A 24,057-nucleotide genomic window follows, 5' to 3' on the forward strand; every position below is an offset into this window, starting at 1 on the left:
TGTGGTTAAAATGGTTTCCCCCGGCTTCCCTCACTGTTTGCAGTTGTCTGATTTCAATCAGTGGCAGTTCCCTCCACATGTCCAGCCATCAATCTTCTGCTGCCCCTGGATGAGTGTGTCACAGCACGGGGCATGTTCCAGTTAAAAAATAGCCTTTGCCGCAGCTTTCCCTCCACAGCCACTGATAAGTATGCCTTTGATATTTTTATTAAAAAAGAAAGAAAACACATTGGGAAATATGTTTCATTTCTTACGGCACAGACCAAAGTCCCTGAGGTTGGGGAGGATTGAGGTCTGCTGAGAGGGAAAGGAGGGAGGGGTGCTGAGTTCTACCTTTGAAATTCCAGAGGCTGGCCAGGTGGAAAGGCCCACTCCTACACAACTGACTCTCTACCCTATCTATTAGGGTGCTCCCATTACAAAGACGTGCCTCAGCATTTTTTGCAAGCAGCAAACCGACATCACAATTCTCCTCCGACAAGGAACACACCATTGAGGGAGAAACATGGTTTTGAAAGACAGAATTTGAAAACAAATTATGGTCCTCTCTGCCATTAGTTGTTTGTCTTACCCACTGGTGGTTTTGGTAGCACCTCTGATAGACTAGCTGTACCTCCTGTTTCATAGCACACTCAGCGTCAGGAAGGCAAGCATAGTGTGGGAGGTGGGGAAGTGTCACTTCTCAGCAGAGCTCTCCTGGCGGGGCTCCTGGAGATGCCTGCCCAGTTAGTCAGCTCCAGGAGACAACACAGTAAACATTCCGTATCCAGGTTCCCGGTGCTTATTTTAAAGCAGGCTGTTCCGATCTACTTATTATCAGGGGTCCACTTACCTTCTTAGCAGAATCATTAGAGAGCCCTCTGGAGGTGCAGTGACATAGCCACCTGGCCTCTCCACCTCTCCAGCCCTTTGTTCATCTGTAAGGTTGAGCGGCTGGCTTGGGTAAGGTTTACTTCAATTAATTTTTTGAAATGAAGTCAGTTGTCCATTGCTGGGAGGGACTTCCAAGGTATTCAGCCTCATACCTGGCAACAGAAGAATGGAATTTAAGGTAAAAGAGGACCTCTGCGTATCCCACCTTCTCATGCCTAATATTTTTTGGGGAGTTACAAAATCATGGGTTTTCTAGTAAGGGCTCACGAGTCTAAGAATATGTAGGAACATTGGAGGAGGGAAAGGAGGGTTTCTAAATGGACTGCTGTGGTAATTTGAGCTGAACAAAGCTGTGGGTCAGGAAGAAATTCTATTTTGGAAAATCTTAAAATTAGAAATAACAACAAAGAACCCAGAATTTGAGGAAACTTCCAGGCCTTGTTCTAGGCATCTAGTATTGAATACGCTCAGAATAAGGGTTCAAGGACGTGATAAGCCTTTTGCCCCGTGCAAGACTACAGACAAAATTTACAGAAGGCGGTATCCCCATTTTAGAGAACTGATTCATGTTAGAAAGGGGGAAGGGGAGTCATAACAGTTCCAAAAGGACATGAAGGAAGCAATTTCTTCATTAGATACAGTTTTAAACCACTTAAACAATTTGTCCATCTGGTTAAGCCTTTCAGCATGGACTGACTGAATTCAGTGCCTTCTCCCACTTGCTGGCTTGACATAGTTCATAAAGTTTTACTAGTTCTGAAATTTTAAATTATTGAATGAACACAAAGTCTGTTTTTGTTGGTACCTCTGATTATGACCTGTATGTTTAGGACATGAAGACTAGAACAGAAAAGAAAAATTATTCACCCCACAAATAATTTTGGAGAAGCTGCCATGTGTTAGGTACTGTGCTTGGAGGTAGGGATACAGCAGAGAGGAAGATAAAGTACTTCATGGAGTTTATATGCTAGAGGAAGAAACATACAAAAAAATAATTAAATGGAAAAATGAAAGATATAATATCAGATAACAATCCAGGTGATTAGGGGCAGGCTTTCTGAAAAGACTTTTTGGAATAAAGAACTGAATGGTCAGAAGAAGTGAGCTAGAGAAGCATCTGGGAGAAGAATGTCCCATGCAAAGAAACCAGACTGCATGTCTGAAAAAAGAAAGCAAACCTGTGGTAGGGTAGCCATCCATCCTGTTTCCCCAGAATGGAGGGGGTTCTCGGGACATGGAATTTCAGTGGTAACACAAGGAAAGTCCTGGACAAACTAGGAAAAGTAGCCCCCTTGTGTGTTTCTGAACACCCCAAATGAGAGGCTGTGATAGAAGATGAGTTTGGAGAGTAGATGGGACTGAGATCCTGTGGGCTACTGGGGGCCATGGTTTAGAGTTATTTTATTCTGCTTTTGATGAAAGGCTTTTGTAGGATATTTGTAGGCCTCGGGCTCTTATTCTACAAAAGGTTCCTATTGCATAATGTCAATGACACTTGAATGATTTAGTATTTAGTATTGAATGGATATCAGGCTACATTAGTAATGTTCTTACGGGAATTTTGGAAAGTGAAAAATATGGCAGATTTAGAGATAGAATAATCAGGCTTTGTAGTTGGCTAAAGTTGCTACACAGGCTTCAGTGATGGAATGGGAGAAGGCAGGAAGATGGCTTTGGAATGAAGACTTTAGTATTGCAGACCTTAATTTCTCAGTGGAATCAAGAAAGGAAAGATTCGTTTTTTAGGGTAATAAAGTTTATTTGTGGGAAATTATGGGGTTTGACTCATTGTAGAAACTTTGTGAGAGTTTGATAATGAAGGGGGTTGCATTATTAAATTTTATAAGGTAGCAGGAAACATCATCACGTGATGTTGGCATTGCGTTACTTGGGCTATTCTGTAACCCAATGCTCATTGTACAACCCTTTCTCATGAACTCAGGTAAAATTAGAACAGAGCATAAATCCAGATAGAAAATAGAATGGAAGGTAACAATTGAAGATACTGTACAATGTTACCTTGGGGGAGTATTCATGTCTGTATTGACCCCTATCAGAAGATTCTGGAGATAACATTAAATAGGCATTCATAAAAGGCTTTGGGAACTGAAATGATGGTTTCATTGGTTCCCTGTAGCTACATGGTAGCCAATGACTAGGGAAATAGCCTCACAATGATGCTTAAGGGACACCTCTGACCTTTGCTAAATTTGTCTCTCAAGGGAGACAGAACCACCTTTAGTTTAATGCTGATTGTTAGTTCACACTCCTATCACCTTATAAACAAATGCAGGAACTTTCCTCCTTACTGGTCTTCTTAATACCATTCTTGTCCTCATGGAATCTATTCTCAGCAGAACAGTCGGAGTGATCTTTAAAAAACAAATAAGTTCCTATTACACTCTGCTTAGAAGTCTGCCAATAGCTTCCCATTACAGTAAGAATAAAATCCAAGCTCTTTTGCATGGCCTACAATGCCCTACCTCATCTGGCCTCTGCCTTCCTCTCCAGGCTCATTTTATAGCCCTCTCCTCTTGCCTCAGTCCGCTCCACCCACAAAGGACTTCTTGCTCTTCCTGAAACACTCCAGTTTGTTTCTATATTAAGGCCTATACTGAGCAGTCCCACTTCCTGGAACACTCTTCTTCCCATCTTTGCTGGAGTTATTCTTTCATATGAAGTAGGTACCTACTTAAATGTCACTTACTTGTACTTAAATGTCTCCAATATCTAAAATAGCCACTGCCACCCTGTCATTTTCTATTACCTTAGTCTGTTTTATTTTCTTCATAGCTTTCAGTAGCCATCCATTTCATTTATTCAATCAGAACAATAAGAAATTCGGGACAGCTCTGAGACGCTCTGGCCACCTTTGTTCTTTTCACGTAGGAATGTTTATTCTCCTACAGGGCAGTTGAGCTCAACTTGTCCAAGAAGTTCACTCTCCCCTTTCCTCTGGTGTTGATGAATATGCTTTGGATTCATGTCTTCTTACATAGTGGTGGTAAGATCTGAGTCTTGGGATTGGTCTTTAGGGTTGAAGTGGACAAAGCTCATTATGGCCTACTTTGGTTTGAAGCAACCTGGGCCTGTCTATTCGAAGAAGGAAAGGACTCCCGTGCATTACCCTTCCTAACTCACTGATATTCTGCAGTAGATCATTAGGCTAGCTAATAATCAAAAGCACTAATCACTGCTTTTGCTAATCAGTGTCTTACACATAATCTCTCTCAGCGACCTCCCACAGAGGGGTTATTGGTCTGGCAGATGATTCAGACATTCCTAGGTTTTCTGTCCAACAAAATATATCTTCAGAATATTCCATTTATTATTCTCAACATTTAGGCTTGCCAGAAATGCCTGGAATACTATTAATGACATCAAAATAATTTTTTTTAAAGACTTTATTGGGGAAGGGGAAAAGGACTTTATTGGGGAACAGTGTGCACTTCCAGGACTTTTCTCCAAGTCAAGTTGTTATCCTTTCAATCTTAGTTGTGGAGAGTTCTGTTCGGCGTCAAGTTGTTCTTTCAGTCTTAGTTGTGGAGGGCACAGCTCAGCTCCAGGTCCAGTTGTCGTTGCTAGTTGCAGGGGGCACAGCCCACCATCCCTTGCGGGAGTCGAACCGGCAACCTTGTGGTTGAAAGGACGCATTCCAACCAACTGAGCCATCCGGGAGCTCAGCGGCAGCTCTGCTCAAGGTGCTGTGTTCAATTTTAGTTGCAGGGGGCACTGCCCACCATCCCTTGCGGGACTTGAGGCATTGAACTGGCAACCTTGTGGTTGAGAGCCCACTGGCCCATGTGGGAATCGAACTGGCAGCCTTCGGAGTTAGGAGCACGGAGTTCTAACTGCCTGAGCCACCAGGCCGGCCCCCAAAATAATTTTTTTTAACCAGAACAAAAGGAAAACTATATCTTAAAACACTTAAGACAATGATACCATTTTCATCTTGCTTGCAGCTAATCCTCCCAGTGTTGAAATGGCCAATGGCATGCTGATGGCTAAAACACAAATAAACATCTCCACCATGCAATGCAAAAAGTTTTACATATGTTTCTTTAAAGTTGGAAGTTTATATTAAATAAACTACAAACTAAGGTAAGTTTACCACCTGTTTAATTTCTGTGGTAAAACTCTCTTTCCCTGAATTATATTAATCTGGTTAGATTTGTGGTAGGCAAATTTAATAAGAAACACTTTGCATATTTCTGTAAGACGTTTTTCAGTTTTTGTGTTTATTTACCATGCAAACTATTTTTGTACAAGTTTCAAACCAAATAATTAAGTGGCTATGAATTTGAGCTATCTGGTAACTTAGTGCATGGCTTCATTCCTAAACATCTATTTCTCAGTTTGATTTGATGGACTTTGAATCTTTTATATTAGAAATTTTGAAATTCACTCTCAATTAAGAGTATAAAACATAGTATTTTAATTTTTTGTATCTTCTCTGTTCATGTCTGTTTCTTCCAAGCCTGCCTCTTTATTAATACATTCAGAATTATTAGAGAAAAAGAAGGGGGGAGAGAGAGATTTTTAGTCATTTCCCTTCCAGCTCCTTCTTAGTAACTCCTTCTTGCCCCCTGATAGCTTGTCTTGATTCTAGGGGTCAACCTTCCTTTTTCTCCCTCAAATAGTCCTTCATTTTATGTTCTCCTCAAAATCTTTTAATATGTAAGAGGATGAAACACCGCATTGGAGAAAGTAGAATGTGGTGATTAAAAGCCTGCCCTCTAAAGACAAACTACCTGGGTTTGAATTCCCAATCGACTACGTAGTAGTCGTGTGAAGTTGGGAACTTTGTTCCAGCTCTCAGTTCCTTCCTCTATAAAATGGGAAGAATACCAGTGCTCATCTTATACACACTGTTATTTAATGACGGTACTTTAATGCACTAATAGTGCCTGGCATTTAGTAAGCACCCAATAAGCATTTGCTCTTACTATAATCTCCCTTCTAAATCCTGAGTCATGTGTATCATTATTCAAAAATACTACACAAGACAACCCTGGGCCACACTCGGGCTCCCATGTATGACCTATGCTCCTTGCACCAACGTGTTTCTTTGTTCAAATCAGGTTAAAATCAACCTGTGGACAGCTTGGAAGAAGAAAACTAATCATAGGAATATCTACAGTGTGGCTGGAGGAGGGGGAGGGTCATGCACACCCATTTATCGTGAAGATGAGAAAGGAAGAGTGAATTCAGAACTAACTTTGTGGCTGCAAGCCTTGGATTTCATTTAGAGCTGTCTCAGGCAGCTGCCTCCCCTCCCCCCACTACCCCAAATGAGTTCCTCCTAAGACATAGCTCAAGCCCAGCAGCCAAGACCAATTAAGACATACACTCAGGACAATTATTCTCAATTGAGGAACTCTTGGGTGAGGTTAGCTGCCCAGAATTTAACATCGCCACTGGGCCTCCGTCTTTTTCTTTTTAGGTAAAGTGTTATGTAAATTTGTAATTATTAATTTTTACTTATATTTGTGAAAAACAAGATTTTTTCATGAATAACAGTTAAACTTATCAGTTTCTATGAACATTTATTTCAGCATGTAGATTTCTAAGAAATATGGAATTTATATTTATTATATATGTGTACTATATTATTAAATATTTATTAAATTATACTCTTTTATCTAAGGATTTTTGTCTAATACAGTAAGAGAGTTTAGGCATATCGTCAGTACTACACAATTTTTACATTAAAGATATTGATCAAATTCTGTTTTATTTCATATATATTGTTTTTTTATTACAGTATGTAGAAGTCATGCAAAGCCAGTGTGCTTATCAGGGAGTCACTTTTTAATAAAAGAGTGATTCTTTACAGGTAGGATACCTGATGATAACAATAGAAGTAAGATAAACCTAAGACCTATCTGATTTTGAAGTACAACTTTGCTTGCATTGGCCGTAGAAAAGTCTTTGCTTAATGGCCAAAAGCCAGATGTGTAAATTGTAAATCTTGCTTTTCAGTAAGGAGCACTGTTTCTACACAGTCTCTTTTCATTCTCAGACTCTAAAAAGCCACACTGTCCATTGTCACAAAGTCATTGGAGGTGAAGTGACCATGAGTATCCAAAATTGCTCAAGCCTTTTATGGCACAGAGAGTTGCCGATATTTCCATCTGGCTCTAGCATCACAGGAAAATAACCACTGGTCTGGCATTATACCATCTACCAAAGGCAAGTTTACCTCCTAGGAATTCAAGGTTGTGCAATGTTCTTTCTGAAAGGAATGATGTCACCTTGCTATATTTTAGTTAACAGAAAACTATTGAGTGCATATTTTGAAAATCAGAGCTATATCTGAGGAAACACATCAAAGGAATTCAGAATAGTGGGAAGATTATCTGACATTTTTAAGAAAATCTCATAAATGCTTGCAGTCTTAACATAACATAACATAAAACATAAAAACATAACATAACATAAAACATAAAAACATAACATAACATAAAACATAAAAACAAACATGAAAACTTAACATAACAAAAATTAAAAATTTTATTTTTTATTTTTATTTTTTTCAGTTTCTTTTAAACAGTGATAATTATTGTATAGAAATCTAAGTTTGAGTTTTAATGATGCAATAAGAGAATAAATTTTAAAATAAAGTACATTTATGAAAGTATAATTTAATTAAACATATTTAAAATCTCATATATATCATATTCATCAGTCAAAATAATTGGAAAATGTTTTGAATTTTCAAAAAAGATCCCTAAGTCAATAATAAATCTGGAAAACTTAAATATCTTAGAATCAGTCATGACTGTATGGGTTGCATGAGATGAAACCTCAATTCAAATTAGTTCAAGCAAAAAAGAGTATTTATTGGGTCACATAACAATAACAGACTGGTTTTAGGCATAGTTAGATAGGTACTCAAGAGATGGCATGAGGAATTGTCTTCTCTCCCTCCATTTCTGCACTCTTAGGCAAACTTTTTCCTATGTGAAGGAAAAAACCTTCAAGGAGCACAAGGTTTACAGGATTTGTATGGCTTGAAATCTGGAAAGAAGAAAGATCATATCCGCTTACTCTATAATAATCTCCCCAAAGAGCTCTGCTTGATACTGCTTGGGTCATGTGCCTAAACTGGGCTAAGTACTTTGCCTTAAGGGATAACATTGTGTGCCTACCCTTATATTCAGGAAGTACGGTAATGAAATTGATGGCCCCATCATAATCACAGTATGAGGGAGAGGAAGCAAGACAGAAAAAATTAAAAAAAAATAAAACCAGATGTTTGCCACAATGCAGTAAATAGTTACTCTGTAGAGGTGATATAACTTTACTAGAGGTTGTTGATCGGAGTCACTCAAGAAGCATTTATTGACTTCTGGTATAGACATGGAAATTCATATCCAGAATTCTTTTATTCTTGGGTACTACCAAAAGGAATATAAGCAAAGTTAAAAACAAAAGTACAAATTCCATTTTTAACACTTGGCATTACAATATTTCTAAAGGTTTCCAAAAGCAGTAGAGTGCATACAGAAGCTGCAAGGACAGCAGAGAATAAGAACACGATGGTGGCAGATTTTTGAAGGCATAATCAAAATGTACTTTGTGAAGGGGAGAGTTAGACATGAGGATCAAAATACTTGTCTATATCTTCAAAGTGGGGTGTAGAAACAGGAGTGAGCTAGTTGAAGGCAGAAGACATCATCCCTTACCCCTAACCAAATAGAATTATTAAATCAGAAAAAGAGAAGGATTTACAAAAAGAAAAAAACAAAAACAGAATCATACAGAAAGCCATATTTGCATGAAGCTACCTAGATTTGTGATAACTGAGGGTAAGATAGAGTCTGTTACCAAGAAAACAAAAACAGGCTACTCTAGATTAATACCTTGTCCGTCCCCCACTAATAAGAATCTCTAATTGTAACAGGTCCACACTCAATTCATACAATAATAAACCATAAGGAGAAATTAGCACACATCTATGCAGAGAAGCCATAACAATAAAGAAGGAAACAAGCAGCAAAAGTTATTAACCAAACTGCTTACCATGTTAAAAAAGAAAAATGTCACCATGAAACAGACTGAATTTTAAACAAATATTTTGCTATACAAAATTTTTAACTGAATGTACAATGGCTTCTGGGGATGAAGACCACAAAACAGGAGAGCAAAAGCTTAGGGAAGAGGTGAAGAGAATATTGTCGTAGGGAAAACTGCATAACTCAATAAGGAAAAAGGAAAAATAAAAGCACAAAAAAATGAGGAAAGATATAGAAGGAATTCAAAAGGGAATAAATGTTGAGGGGAAAAATAATCAGTGGACACAGATGAAAGAAATGACAAAAATAAACAGACACAATTGAGATAAATAATTAAAAAGAATTAGAGAGAAAATAGCAATAGAAAATAGGAAATGGCGACACACCATATGCAGAAGGAGTCTATGAAAGGGAAAATAGAATAGATAAAATATTTATATATCCAATTGAAGAAAACGTTCCTAAAATAAAAAGCACTTGGGTCTAATAAAAAGCACTCAGGTCATGTGTTACAGATATTCAACACCTGAACATTTTTAGTAAAGTTATTGGACTTAAAAAATAAAGAAATCCTTTGAGCAGTTGGGAAAAGATATCACTTATATGGGATAAAACAATCAGTTTTCCCTCATATATCCTTACAGCAATATTTAATGTCAGAAGTCAAGTGCTTTATATTTGGAATTGAACCATGAAAATAGAGAATATATCTTATTTTCAAGTATCCACAAAACTTTTATAGATATGAATCATACTTGGCAAGAAAGAATATCTCAGTATACTCCAGAGTAAAATTAATACATAAAATATCATCTGATCACAATTCATTGAAACAAAATTAACAAAAGCAACAAAATGCCCCCAGTTCCTAGAAGTTAGAAAATTCTTAACAACAACTTGCTAAAAAATGTAATCTCAAATTATAAAATGTCTAAAAATGCTGATAATTAAAACACTCCATATTAAAACTAACAAGATATAATGAACACAATTTTCAGAGAAAATATTGTAGTCTTAAATATTTTATCAATAAACAGCAAAGGTTACAAACAGAATATGCATATATCTAAAATGTAAGAAAAGAAATAAAAATATTAAAAAGGAATTAATAAAGATGATGTTAATTAGAAAATAAATAAACCAATAAATAAATAAATGAAAGCAATAAAAACATTCAAAACTGTTTGTTGTTGGAAAAAATAGATTAAAACACTCACTGACCTGGTTTTTTTTAAGTTCAGAAATAAAGGAAATTAAGAGAATTATAAGAGAGTGTTTTGCTCAATTCAATACCAATAAATGAAAACATCTGAACAAAAAGAGCATTTTTATTGAAAAATATAGTTTACCAAAACTGACTCCTGGAAAAAAAAAAAAAGAAAAATCTATACAAGAAATAGAGAAAATTGTCAAAGAACTTCCTCTCTAAAAAGCACCAGATGAAAATAGTTAACAGAGAGTTTCCACCGAACTTTGGGAAGATAATGTTACTTAATTACTTTCAGAGGATAAATAAACAAGAAAAACTTCCCAATCTTTTCCAGAAAACATAAGCCACCTTGATTCCAAAGCCTAATAAGGATTGTCACTATATTATTTAGCTTCTGTGATGCATAATAAATTACCATAAACTTAGCAGCCTAAAACAACACACATTTATGATCTCGTATTTTCTATGAGTCAGGAGTCCAAGTATGGCTTAACTGGATCTTCTGCCATAAACATATCAGCTGGGATGCCTTCTCATCTGGATGCCTGATTAGAGAAAAATCTGGTTTTGAGCTCACTTAGGTGGTTAGTAGAATTCATTTATTTGCGGTGGTAGAATTCATGCCAGTTTAATTTTTTCAAAGACACCAATGAAGTGAGAGACTCAAGAGAAAGTTTGCTAGCCAAATGGAGATGTATATAAGGTAAGGTAAATATGGAAGTTTTGTCCCATAACCTTTGCCATATTCTATTCGTCAGAAGCAAGTCATGGAGCCAATATGTACTCAAAGGAAGTCGATTGTACAAGGGCATAAACACTACAATGTCACCTTAAAGTCTGCCTGCCACAGATCCTGAAGAAAACTATATGGACCTGTTATTTATGAATATGAACACAAACCTTTTGAATAAAATATTGGCAAAAAGAATATAGCAACACCTTAAAAAACAGAATGCTATAATCTAGTGTAGATAACTGTGAAATGCAAGGATGGTTCAATGTTGCAAATCTATTATTATAATCCATTGTATTCATAGGTCTAAAAGAAAAAAAATATGAACATTTCCATAGATGCTATAAAGGCATTCAACACAATTCAATATCTATTCTTGCTTAAAAAAAAAAAAAAAAAAAAAAAAAAAAAAAAAAAAAAAACCTATGTAAGTACTTAATTAACACTTAATAAAATGACTCCTTAACATAATAAAATATATCTTATCTCAATAGCCAGCTACATGATTTCCTCTAAATTAGGAACAAGAAAAATACCCAGTATCACTACTGTTATTAAAAATTGTGTTTAGGTTCCAGCCAATGCAATTACAATAAAGCGGGGGGTGGGAGAGAGGAATATAGAGACATAAAAATTATAAAGTTAGGAGTAAAATTATTATCTTTTATAAGTGGTTTAAATATGTACCTGGAACATCTAAGAAGATCCATTAAAAGCTATTACAAACAGTAATAGAATCCAGTTAGTAAAGAGAGTAGAATATAAATATAAACCAAGACTTAGTTCAACTATGTAAATAAAATAAATATAACCCTTTTCTGTTGTTCTTGTGATGAGAGACTCAAGCTACCAATGTTCCACCCTCTCAAGACACCAGCCCGTCAATCTTACTCAACGACTAAAATCTTTAGTGTGATCCCCACACTTGTATCTGCCATAATGCTGCATGTACATGGTCATTGTTTATGACACCATATCTCGGTTCTCTCAAACCAAGACCTGCAATTCGGTTCCCTGGGAAAGATATTCCTGATTATATTCAGCACATTCTCTGCATGCCCCTAGTACTTATGGCAGGAGTCCTTCTTTCCCTAATTTGTGTTTCCTTCTATGTTGTGGTTTAAGTAAGAGTTAAGTAGCATATGTTTTGTTTGTCCAAAGAAAGATTTGAGAACCTTGTCTTTTCTGTGCACCCCACCCATAGTACCTACCTGGGATAGTCCATGCCCAAGTATTCAATAAATGCTTCTTTTAATTTTTAAATAAATTTTCAATATAGGGAACATATTTCCATGGTTCAGACAATACAACAGATAAAATGATATATAGGGAAGAGTCTTTCTCCCATCCTATTCCCTTTCTTCTCAGTTCCCATCACTTCACAGGTAACCCCCATTGTTATTTTCTTATTTATCTTTCCAGAAAAACTTTATTCCTGTGTAAGCCAATACAGTTATAGGTTTACTTTTTTCTTATCCTTTTTATCTTTTTTTATACTTTTTAAGTGGTAATATACTCTCTGAATGATGTTTTATACCTCAACAGTATATTTTAAATATTTTTGCATGAATATGTAGAGGGCTTTCTCAATTTTTAAATTGCACATTTCATTATAAGGATAGATTATCATTCATTTAACCAGTACTAGATAGTCATGTCGATTCCAATCTTTTGCTGTTACAAATAGTGCTTTCCAATTGACACATTAGACAGATACAGATTTACATTAAAATTATACATACAGAAATTCATTTGCAATGAAATTACATATTGATAGCCTAGAACTACCCCAATCCTCTAAGGTAACTTCTTCATATTTATGCCATAACTCATGATGAGTTCCTGGAAAAAAATCTCATTAAAGGTCATCTCCCATATTCCCTGCCCCTACTTACACTGTGATTGCAATAGGAAGCCAATCATTTCCAACGAGAACAGGACTCACTCAAGGGAAGGATGAGCCTTACGCCCTTAATTCAGGATTGTGAAAATAGAAAGGGTGCCTGATTTCATCTCTTCCTATAATAACGCCTTCATTGAGTATGATAGTCTTGAAGACATAGGCAGTTGTTTTATGTGCACTTGAGGCAGTCAAAATCACTACAGTTGCAGGCCATATATTACCACCGTGGGTAAGAACTTGGATTTTGAAATCAGACTATTGCCTGTGACTTTGGGCAACTTACTAATTGATTGGCCTCTGTAACATAACAGTTCCAACTCAATGTCTGATGAGTAGTAACATCATATAAGCATTTGCTACTATTACACTTTTCAGTAAATGTTAGTAAATATGCACTCATCATTCATAATAAAAGCAAACTGCTCACATTCTGCCTGCAGCCCCATGGAAGACACAGTTGAGGTGGAGATGCTTGGAGTTCGCTCACACTGATTGATGCCTGCCGCTGTCAGACTTGATTAAATCCTACAGAACTGTTTGGTCCTGTTCACCCACCAGAAAGTGACATTTACACCAGTGGATTTGTATCACCTCCATTTTTATATGTAGGCATAGGCTGAGGCTTGCATTTATGAATTGCCCTAGACACTTGATTGGTTATATACACACACGGTGATCTGCAACTGTACTTGCTTCACTGTAATCTTCTCTACAAAATGAACACCTAAGGCATGGAACTACTTCAGCATAGAGATTGATAAAGCAACAAAGTCACGAGGAACTATTGAAACCGAATTGAAGCTATGGTTTAAAATAATAACAACCACAGAATTCCAGCAAAAGAAAAAAAGAAAGAAAATCCTTCATTGTACTGTACAAGGTCTATTGCAACCCGCCTCCCCACCCACCGCCAAATCACAAATAACGTGAAATCAATGATTTGACTAACGGTTCCTGAGAAGCTAGAGCTAAAATTAGAGACGAGACTGAGGTCACTGTTGCTGGCAAAGATTACATGTTAATACTCATTCATGTCATGGACTGGTTACTACCCATCAATTTAATGGTAGGTAGATGGCATCTGTCCTGAATCTAACGATTTTTATAATTATTTGTTTTCATCAGAACCTCTTAGGAAACAAATCATCCTTGACCCCAAACTAAATGCAGCTCCTCAAATACAAATATGATATGTTAACTTTCCAAATATTATACTTTGAAAACTGGCGCTGAAACATAAAAGACAGCTTAACAGCAATGGATGAAAGACTGAATCAAGGTCTAATACATAGGATTCTAACACACAGAGTTTTCCCTTTCTATAATTTCTAAACTAAAATTTGTATAAAGAAAATAAAAATGTCCCCCACCCCACGTTCGGTTGTCTATTGTCATCTTAAAACCATCTTCACACCCTTCTTTGTTCTTTCCTCTACTGGAGGAGTTGAAGGCCTGAACACCATGCTTCCTGGATGCCCTTGCCACCGGGTTTCAGTTTAAGGTCTGAGAATCAGAGGCCCGTGTGTGAGATTTGCCTGGTGGGAGAGAGGAAAGGCCATTGCTGCTCCGATAGTGACAGGAAAACATGTGGGGCTCAGCACAGGGCCAGAAGACAACATGATGATTTTGCCAGCATTTCCTGGAAACCACCTACTTGAGGGCTATTGGCAATCAGCTGTGGCTCCCTGACAATCCTGCCCTTCCCGATTTCCTAACCATTAGCAGCAGCTTTCTTGACCTTGGTGCAGTCTGCTCTTACAATGATTTTGTTAGTCTCTGATCCACTCTATCAAATCCCTTCCTGCTTGAACATCCTAGAGAAGTGTATATTTTCCCCTCCAAAGCCTCACTGATCCAACATTTGGAACCAAAAGTAAAAGCCAGTGTAGTCTGTTCCTGACTTTGAACTTCGGTAGACATTTCTAGACTCTGCTCGGTCATCAGCTTCTAGTCAGGCACGGACTTGCACACAATAGGTGGCCAATGGAATGGGGACATCAGCCAGGAGCACCCCTCGGCCTGGCCCTTAGGAACGTCCTAAAGGTGATTCTTTTTTCTTTCCCCACCAACCAGCTGAATGAAACCAGTTCTTGGAGGAGGGCAGAACCCTTGACGGTGAAGATATGAGTTCCTGAGCAACTCTAAAGTAGAGTCCCTCTATTCTGCCTCCCCACACCTATGCAAACTCCCCTGGAAGGGGAAAAGAAACATTTCATTGTGTTGGGATTGTTACAGCAGTTAGCCTTCTCCAATTACTGCACCGTCTTTGAAAGCAAGAACTATATTCTACAACTTCTGTTTTTCCCATGGAGTCAAACATGTATCTGTGGAGAGACTAGACAGTCAATAATGCTTATTTTATGAATGAAGGAAACAAAAGATGGGTAAACACATTTACTAACTTAATAATTGGGTGATCCCTGGAGGAGATTCGCTCTAACATACAGTAGTGATCATTATGTCACATGTCTTAGAATGAGAAAAATCTACTAGCCTTCCAGACTGTTGCTGATGTCATGGCTGAGGGCAAAAAGTCGTGAATATACCATCAAGATGAAAAGCATAGATGCTGGGTTCAAACCTACTCTGCCACTTACTAACTGCTTTTCTTCAAAAACATATTTAAACTTTCCAGGTTTCAGTTTCTTCGTCCATCCATTTCATCTGGAGATGATAATCACAGTGCAACCATGGAGTAGGATTCTTGGGTGGGTTCCATGGCTTCACATTTGTAGGGTACCGTGAAGAGTTTTCAGCACGTCATCTTGTATTTGTTAGGATTGAATATAAAATATTGAAAAGTATCCTAGCCTTTCTTGCCTTTGGCAACAAAGCCATCTTTGATTCTTCAATCCTCCTTCCTCCTACATGGATTTTACTTTGGCTGCTTTCCTTTTGAAGAGAATGCGTAGAAAAATTTGGGCTTTTTCCTCATCTTTACAGTTTCCAGATTTATTCTGGTTTGCAAGAATCCTGGATGTGCTTCCATATTATTTTATCATCTCACCCTTATTTTTACTACGTTGATGCCCCAATTAAGAGTAAATGTCCCTTTTCTTTCTCAACAGCTTTAAAACTTAGTCAGGTTTTTTTTGTTTTGTTTTGTTTTTTTTTTTTTTTTTTTTTTTTTTTTTAAGGACCTTATGATTTTTAAGAAACTTATGGAGATATTTAAGAAATTTTGAATTTTATACCCCCAGTACACCAAGGCCTGTGCCATAAATCTTGTGATTCACTGCTTATCTCCCTGCTTGTATTACTCTTTCTCTCAATTGCTTGTGACATTCGATGTCTATAACCTGTATGCCCGCTGCCACATTATTTTTCACACCCCAGTTTTCTCTTTGGAGCCTAGTCCCCCTTAAATAATTTAGGACGCCCAATTCACTGACTTTTAATGTCATTCAGTTCCTCTGTGCTCTTCCTTCTATACATTCACCCTGCCTCACACAGCTTTGATTTTCTTTCTCCTGTCACACCTCCTTTCATGTTGAGATCAGCCATATGTCCTCAGTAAAGCTTTTGTATTTCCTCCAAAAGAACTTTCCATGTGGTGTTTAGTCTTTTCTCACTACAACAGACAGCACTCGTGAAACGTTGTTTTCAATTTGTATTGCAGAGCTCAAATGCATATGTTTCTCTCTAGAGATAATGAACAGGTCTGCTACTCAATATCATGACAACCTTCAACAGAATATCATTTCTCCCTCCCCCATCACCCACCCAAGGTAGTCACATAAACTCCCAGAAGTCAGTACAGTGCAGGGAAACCTTCAAGAAGATGGCATGCCTTTGACACTAAGTTGTTACATTTCTTCTTTTTTTTTAAGTAGAGTTATAGACACATATGTAAGACCCTTAAGCCAAATGTGATCTTCTTTTACTATGAAGGATCTTTGCTTGAATTTTCTCATTGTTTGTTCCTGAATTCAAGAGGAAGAAGAGAAAGAATAGCTCATAATAAGGACACCGATATATTCAGTGTCCTATATGTAACATACTTGGCAGAGCTATAAAGCAGACCTTTTACAAGTTACCAATGCTTTCTTTAAAATTATTTATTAAAAGAGCATTTTGTTAACTGTATCTCTGCCTCGTACTGGCTTGGCGCTTCCTTCAAGGGCCTCCGTGTCTGGTAGTAGCAGAAGGAGTTGGGCCACAAAGCATGGTGGGGGTGTTCGTGATCAATTCACAGGTACACAGTGGAATGTTTTTTTGTGGTTTCTGAGTTCATTAAGTACCTTAAATGGAACAAACTAGGCCACAAGCAAGGGGCCGCTCTGTGGATAACTCTGACCTCTGTAACATTTTAACATCACTGCAGTTTGTTTTCAAATCTCTCCCTGTCATCCCTTTGGCAAAGCCTTTTTGCCCTCTATCTCATTATTTCCTGAAGCTCCTTTGTTTCCACTGGCCTCCCAGCATGTTCCTTCGCTACATTCTCTCCTGACTGGTCTTTAAGACCACGTACTCCAAGGTTTGCTCCCCTCACCTCCCCCACCCTTGCCACGTATAATACATCATGCTTTTATCCTCTTAGTTTCTTACTCAATTATTAGTTCCTTAAGAGACAGAACTATATCTAATATATGTTTTCTTCCTGGCATAAAGCAATGAGATATCATACAGGGATATAGCATAGTAAAAAGGTTCAATATTTGTGTGTAGGAAGAGTGGATACATTAATAACATATGCATTGCTTTATAATAAACATATATATATATATATATATATATATATATATAAGATATACATATATCTTTAAACACTGAACAAAATGCATGACAGTCTCACCCACATTCTTCAATGGCGGATACTGAAGTTGAGGTTTCTTATGCCATTTTCTTATGACTCATGTTTATCTACCTGAACACTGACACCAGTAATTCACAGCCTATCGCTTCCTGAAATCCCATGATGCCCCCCAATCTGCTGAGTGGGTAAAAGTTCTTGATTCTAGGAAGGTCAGAGAGTGCTGCATTTTTCCTATTCCTCATTTTAGCATGTCTCCAACTCCTGCTTAGCTATCAGTGACTGCTTGTTGCTGCTTTCAGTCTGTGTATTTCTTTCCTCCAAATTTGCTGCACCTAATTTACTATGTTTGAAAATTAGCTTACCAGGCTTGCGAGCGGTGTGTATCAAGTGAGAGTGAAGAAGTTCTAAGAGAAGGCTTCAGAGGATCTTCTCTCAATGAGACACAGACACCTTTGGCCCTGGGCTCTGTGATTTGAAGGTTACCTGCAGAAGAGTTCCATGGCAAGCTGCTGACAGGTGAGACCAGCCAAACCACCGAGACCCAGTCTCAGTAAGTGTCCCTGGTAGCATGTGGCTCGGCTCCAAAAGGGAGAGTGTCTCTGGTTGGCAGAGACTTGAAGAACTCAACTCTGACTTAAAAAAACAACAACAAAAATAAACGGTCTAACAGCGACAGGATTGCTTAAATGTCGAAGTCACGTGAATTGTGAAAGTAACTAAGAACCTTCGGCTTCAACATTCAGACATATAGAAAGCAAAAGAAAATAAATGGGTGGGTGGAGGGAAGAAAGCCCTGTCAGTAGCTTTGAGCTGCCTCATTTTTTTTTAAATTTTTTTTTTAGTCGAAAAATTGTTACAAATGGGTTCTTCAGCATATGTTATTAATTTCATTATTCTGGCTTCTTGCCAGCTAAGCATCAAACCCTGGTTTTTGTGACTTCAGTTGCAACTAGTAAAACTCATGTGGGCATTAACAGAAACAGACAAGAAAACTTTTTTTTTCTTCAAATCAACTTCAAGTGACTATTTGAAAGGCTTTTATTTCATAAAACTAGTTGGAGCATTTGTTTTTGTTGATAAGAAAATTATGCTTTCCTATAATATGGTATTTCCAAGCTTATTTGAAGGACTTTGAATGAATTATTTGTACTTACAGGTAAAAAAAAATATTTAACTAATGTTTTAAAATGTATAAAATTTTAGAATATTTTCTTTTTTTTACTGTACTACATAGTTATTTGATAATAATGAAGACAATGAAGAGAGTGTTTTTCTACTAGATGAAGAGGTTGTGATAAAGCTCTGCAAACAGAATGGCAAATTTATATTGAAATGAAAGGGTTCTTTAGTACACTTTTTGAGATAATATAATTCTATAATGAAAAGTCATCATCCAAGTCACAAAAAAATACTCAGGGGTTAGCATCTTCCCTCCTCTTTAAGCTGGCATTTATTGAATGCCAATTATAGGCCAGGCTTCTTAATAATATCATTTCTTGTTTATCTAGCACTCATTACGAACCATCTAATGTGTTAAGTGTCTTTTATATAGTCCGTTTTAAGAAATCCCTACAAACCTTTGATCCAGGTATTTCCATCTTCAGTTACGAATGAGAAACTAAAATCACAGAGAATATGTCTTGGCCAAGGTCACATCACCAATAAATCTGAATGGGGAATTCAAATTGATGCTAAAAGCCAAGGTCGCCAACTATCCCAGTCTGCCAGAGACCAAGGTTTGCATAGAATGAGGGATTTAGGGGTCCTCAAACTGGAAAATTCCTACATAGGTAACTGGAGATTAAGTTAGTCACCAAACAGAACCTGCGATTTTACCTGCTGTCTCCTCCCTTGTCTCATGCTGCCCTCCCCTCATGATCACTTACTTCAAAGCCCATCCATTGCCTGAATTTTGCATTCTTTATTTCTTTATTTTAATCCTGAGCAATCATCCTCCTACTCCTTTATATTTTTAATTTTTAAAATCTTCCTAAGAACACAAGACATTTGAAATGGGTATATCCATTTTACAGATGCATACATTCATTTCTTCCACAAGTATTTACTGAATGCCCTCCATGTACCAGGCACAGGGGTTACAATGGTAAACAAGAGACAGTCTTATTGTTGTGGAGCTTCCATTGACATGAGGGGGGACAGGTAAGAAACAGGTATATTTTACATCTTCCGGTTATTGAGTGTTGTGAAGCAGGGCAAGGAAATTAGAGATTGGTCATGTTTGGTTATCGGTTGGTGCAAAAGTAATTGCGGTTTCTGCATTTATGTTTAGCCTTTTAAACTGCAATTACTTTTGTACCAATTTAATACTTCATATGTTGTAGTCAGGGAAGCTGTGAGCAATACTGAGGCAGGAGCGAGCTTGGCATGAAGGCCAGGGGGCTGAGCTAAGAAGTGAAGTGAGTGTTAGATCAAATACCTCCGAGGCTGTGCTAAGAAAATTGTTGAGGAGGCAGTTGGGTATGAATGCAAGGTCCCTCTTTTTTTACTCTCTTTCCCATTCTCTACCCACAAATCAGAAGAACAGACTGCACAAATTGGAAAATGCTTCCCTGAAATCTACTTTGCAATTTGGCTCTGGTGGCTCACATCAAGTTAGGAGTCAGAACTGGGTGAATAGAAAGAACTACAGGGTGATGAAAGAGAATGATGCCTAAAGTCTTATGTTCCTGATTTTTATCATGATTCGCAAAGTATGGTTTGGGATTGGTGAAATTCATCATACAACTTGAAGATTTCTTTAGCCACTAAATTAAACTGGACCTCTAATGATAGTTCTCTCAAGTGTTGGGGATCCTATGGTTTTAGCTGAGTGAACATAGCAATAATAGTGAAAATAACCACATGGATGCCTTGCATTTGAATAGTGATTTACAGTTCTCAACACCCCCTTTTTTAGCATCACCATTTATTCCTCAGAAAACTGAATGGGGTAGACAGAGAACATGTTAATCATACCATTTTATATTTGGTGAGACTGAGATTCACAAACGTAATAGGGGGTTTGTTGGAAGTCATATTTGTGGAATGTAGAGATGCGAGGGCTGGAACACAAACTTCATTCTTAGTTCAATGGTTTCATGTGTGGTCTGCATGCCATTTTGAAGTGACAACACTATTGGAAAGTGAGACTGAGGAAGAAGTGTCAAATCTATAAGCACCTGTCTCCTTTGGCGATGTCAGGCACCCTTTCACTGCAAAGCCCCAGGACTTCTACCCATTCTTCTGCTTTGGGTTAAGTTCTATGCACATTATAGAAATTCTCTCAGTGGTCTGAAAGGTCAGAGGGCAACTCAGGGCTGTCAATCTCCTTGTGTCAGGCACCTTCCTTCTGATCATATTTAGCTACCCATTACCCTTTCTGCCAGGGCATCTGTTTGTCTATATGAAAGTAGGTCTATCTGCTCTTTTCTCTCCTACTCCCACATAGGAAAAATGAAAACGTTAAACATTTCAAATACATTGGCCTTGATTTAAAAAATTATATTATTCTCTGTCTCCCCACCACCCCAGTATTTTCACATTTATCTACATGATCAAATATCACTTATCCTTCAAAAAAGTCTCTTTGATTCTAAACCTCTTCTTAAAATACCTTCCCAATCTCTCTGACTTTCATACCCAATTAAAAAAAAGAAATTATTCTCTACCTTTCCTCCTCATCCAGTGCTCCTTTTAATCAGTCATTAGATATTGTTATTTTTGCTGATCAAATAGCTTTGCTGATCAAATACTCCTCTCCATCCTTTGAGACTGCCCAAGTTTCAGCCCTCCTTATCTCTTGAATTGAGTACAGCCTCTCACTGGTTCTCCTATCACCAGTTTCTTCCTAATCTAATCTGTCCTCAGGTTGCTGCAGAATGTTCTTCCCAGTCCAAAGTGATTATGACAGTCTCCACTGCAAAGAAAGTTCTGTTCACTCCCCAGGACCTGCAATATGTAACCCGAATTCCTTAGCTTGGCACCCAAGACTCATCACAAGCTGATCCAAACCTTCTTTTCAAGTTTTATTTCCTGCCTCAATCTTTCTTCTTTTCATAGCTCCATGCAGGTGTGAATGTTATTCTCTCTGCCTGGTCACTGCTCATTCATCCTCTAACACCCAACTCAAGGGTCACCTTCTCCTATTCCCCTGTGTGATTCCACAGTATTTTGATTATACCACCTTTCAGCAGTTCCTGCCATAGACAATACTATTTTTTTCTTTAGGTGTTCTTCTCCCTGACTATGCTACTATGCTGTTTGGCTCACTGCCTGGTACAGAGTAGGTTCTCCATAAACTGTTCAGTATATATTGATATGAATAAAAAAATGCATGAATGGAGTGGGTGATTTGGGTAATTTTATTACATAAGTATCACATAAGTATCAACGCATAGGTCCTTTTTTCACCACCAGGGAAAAAAAGTTCAACTTTACAAGAAACAGGTAACTTGAATGTGTGTGTGTGTGTGTGTGTGTGTGTGTGTGTGTGTGTGTGTGTACACATTTGCCCGAGTAACTATTCCCAAAGTGTATTCAACTACTGTCATTTTAACAGCTGCCATATATGTAAATATTGCAATAAATTTAAGGTTGCAACTTAAGGCATGAAAGTGAAAATGAAAAATTCCAGTGAAACACTAGACTGCAGCCGTATCAGAGGCTAAACATTATAGATCATATCACAAGATGTAGAACCATATAAAGTAGTGAACCTTTTTTGACCTCTTACAAAAATGCACCATGAAGGAACGAATAATACATAGTTTTTATAATTAAAAGATAGAAGTATATCACAAACTGTGAATTTGTTAAATCTCCAGTAAAGTAGGATCAGTAAACAAAACATCCAGCAAAATATGAATTTTTACTTCTTTTTATTCTTTTGTATTTTCTATTTTGACTACAAAAGGCATATATTATTTTAATAATGGGAAAAAAAAAATTAAAAAATAGCATACTTACATCATTGCATGCTCTTTAGGTTAAAGAAAAGTGAAATTAATGGCAGGATGTAATTTTTAGCTCCTTATATTACACATTATAATTTTATCAGTAATTAATCTTCTCATATTACTTTTAAATGAAACTGTTTCTCCTAGTTTTTTAAAAATAAACTTTTTAAAATAACAGTTTTAGATTCACAACAAAACTGAGCAGAAGGTGACTTCCCATATAACTCCTGCCTCCACACAGGCTTAGCTGCCCCCCATTATCACCATCCCCCACAGAGAGGTACATGTGTTACAATTGATGAACCTACATTGATACATCATAATTACCCCAAATCCACAGTTTACATTTGGGTTCACTCTTACAATAGAATGCTGTACATTCTATTGGTTTGGATACATGTATAGTGAATTGTACCCACCATTATAGTATCATACAGAATAGTTTCACTACCCTAAAAATTCCTCTATGCTCCTTCTATTCATGCTCCTTCCCCCTAACTTAACTACTGATCTTTTCACTGCCCCTATAGTTTTGCTTTTTCCAGAATGTCATACAGCTGAAATCACACAGTACATAAGTACTCATATGAAGGCTTTTCAGATTGGCTTCTTTCACATAGTAATGTGTATTTAAGTTTCTTTCATTTTTTTTAATGGCTTGATAGCTCATTTCTTTTTAGTGCTGAATAATATTTCATGACCTGGATTACCACAATTTATTTATCCATTCACCTTCTAACGGGCATCTTGGTTGCATCCAAGTTTTTGGCAATTATGGATAAAGCTACTGTAAATATGTGCAGGTTTTTGTGTACACATAAGTTTTTGACTCTTTGGTAAATACCAAGGAGTGCAATTGCTGTGTGATACGGTAAGATTATGTTTAGTTTTGTAATAAACAGCCAAACTTGTCTTCCAAAGGGGCTGTAGTTTGCCTCAATCCTTGTGTCATTCTTAGAGTGGGGTCTCAAAAGGATGGGTGAGCATGCCCTTCTAATAAGAGATGGGCTAGGGGCTTGGGTAGGGTATGCATGAAATTCCATGGTACCTCTCCTCTCCTCACTTTTCTAAGCTGAGGGTCAAGGTGCTGTTTTATTTCAAGTTGATATGTCCTTATTTGGAAGTGAGGGCAAACATGTTGTATTATATTTATTAGCCACATTTATATTCCTGGTCAGTGAACTCTATTTACAAGCACTTGGCCCATTTTTCTATGGCAAACTTACTGATTGGCATGAACTCTATTTAATGATATAATCCTTTGTCATTATTCTGAAATTACTTTTCCAAGTTTATTGCTGACCCTTAGTCTTGCTTATGATAGGGTTTGATATATTGTGGTTTGCTTTTTATGCACTCAAATATAAATATACTGACTTTTTTTCCCTTGGCAATTATTTCCTCTTTTTCCAAAATCTGGTCTCAGATGACAAGTTAACCAAATATTTCTTTTTTGTAGTTTTATTTTTGACATTAATTTTTAATATATCTGAAACTTACTTGGTTGTAATATTAAGATCTGGTTTATTTAATCCACTGTCATAGCACCATTCATTAAATTTATTCCTGTGCAACATATTAGATTTTTAAATTTTAGTTTCATTAAATG

The 24,057-nt window shown here is 37.1% G+C and overlaps 1 long non-coding RNA gene across 1 annotated transcript in view; it reads right to left on the minus strand.

Moving 5' to 3' along the window:
- Positions 1-838: 838 nt before the first annotated feature.
- Positions 839-24,057, minus strand: part of LOC141571901 (uncharacterized) — a 196,287-nt gene continuing 173,068 nt past the window's right edge. The window contains exon 3 of the long non-coding RNA XR_012496949.2: positions 839-1,025. This is a non-coding gene — a long non-coding RNA (uncharacterized LOC141571901). The remainder of the gene's footprint in view (positions 1,026-24,057) is intronic.

This window comes from Rhinolophus sinicus, chromosome 2 (genome assembly GCF_057876585.1).
Source record: "Rhinolophus sinicus isolate RSI-liver-muscle chromosome 2, RSI-T2T, whole genome shotgun sequence".
NCBI classification, from domain to species: Eukaryota; Metazoa; Chordata; class Mammalia; order Chiroptera; family Rhinolophidae; genus Rhinolophus; species Rhinolophus sinicus.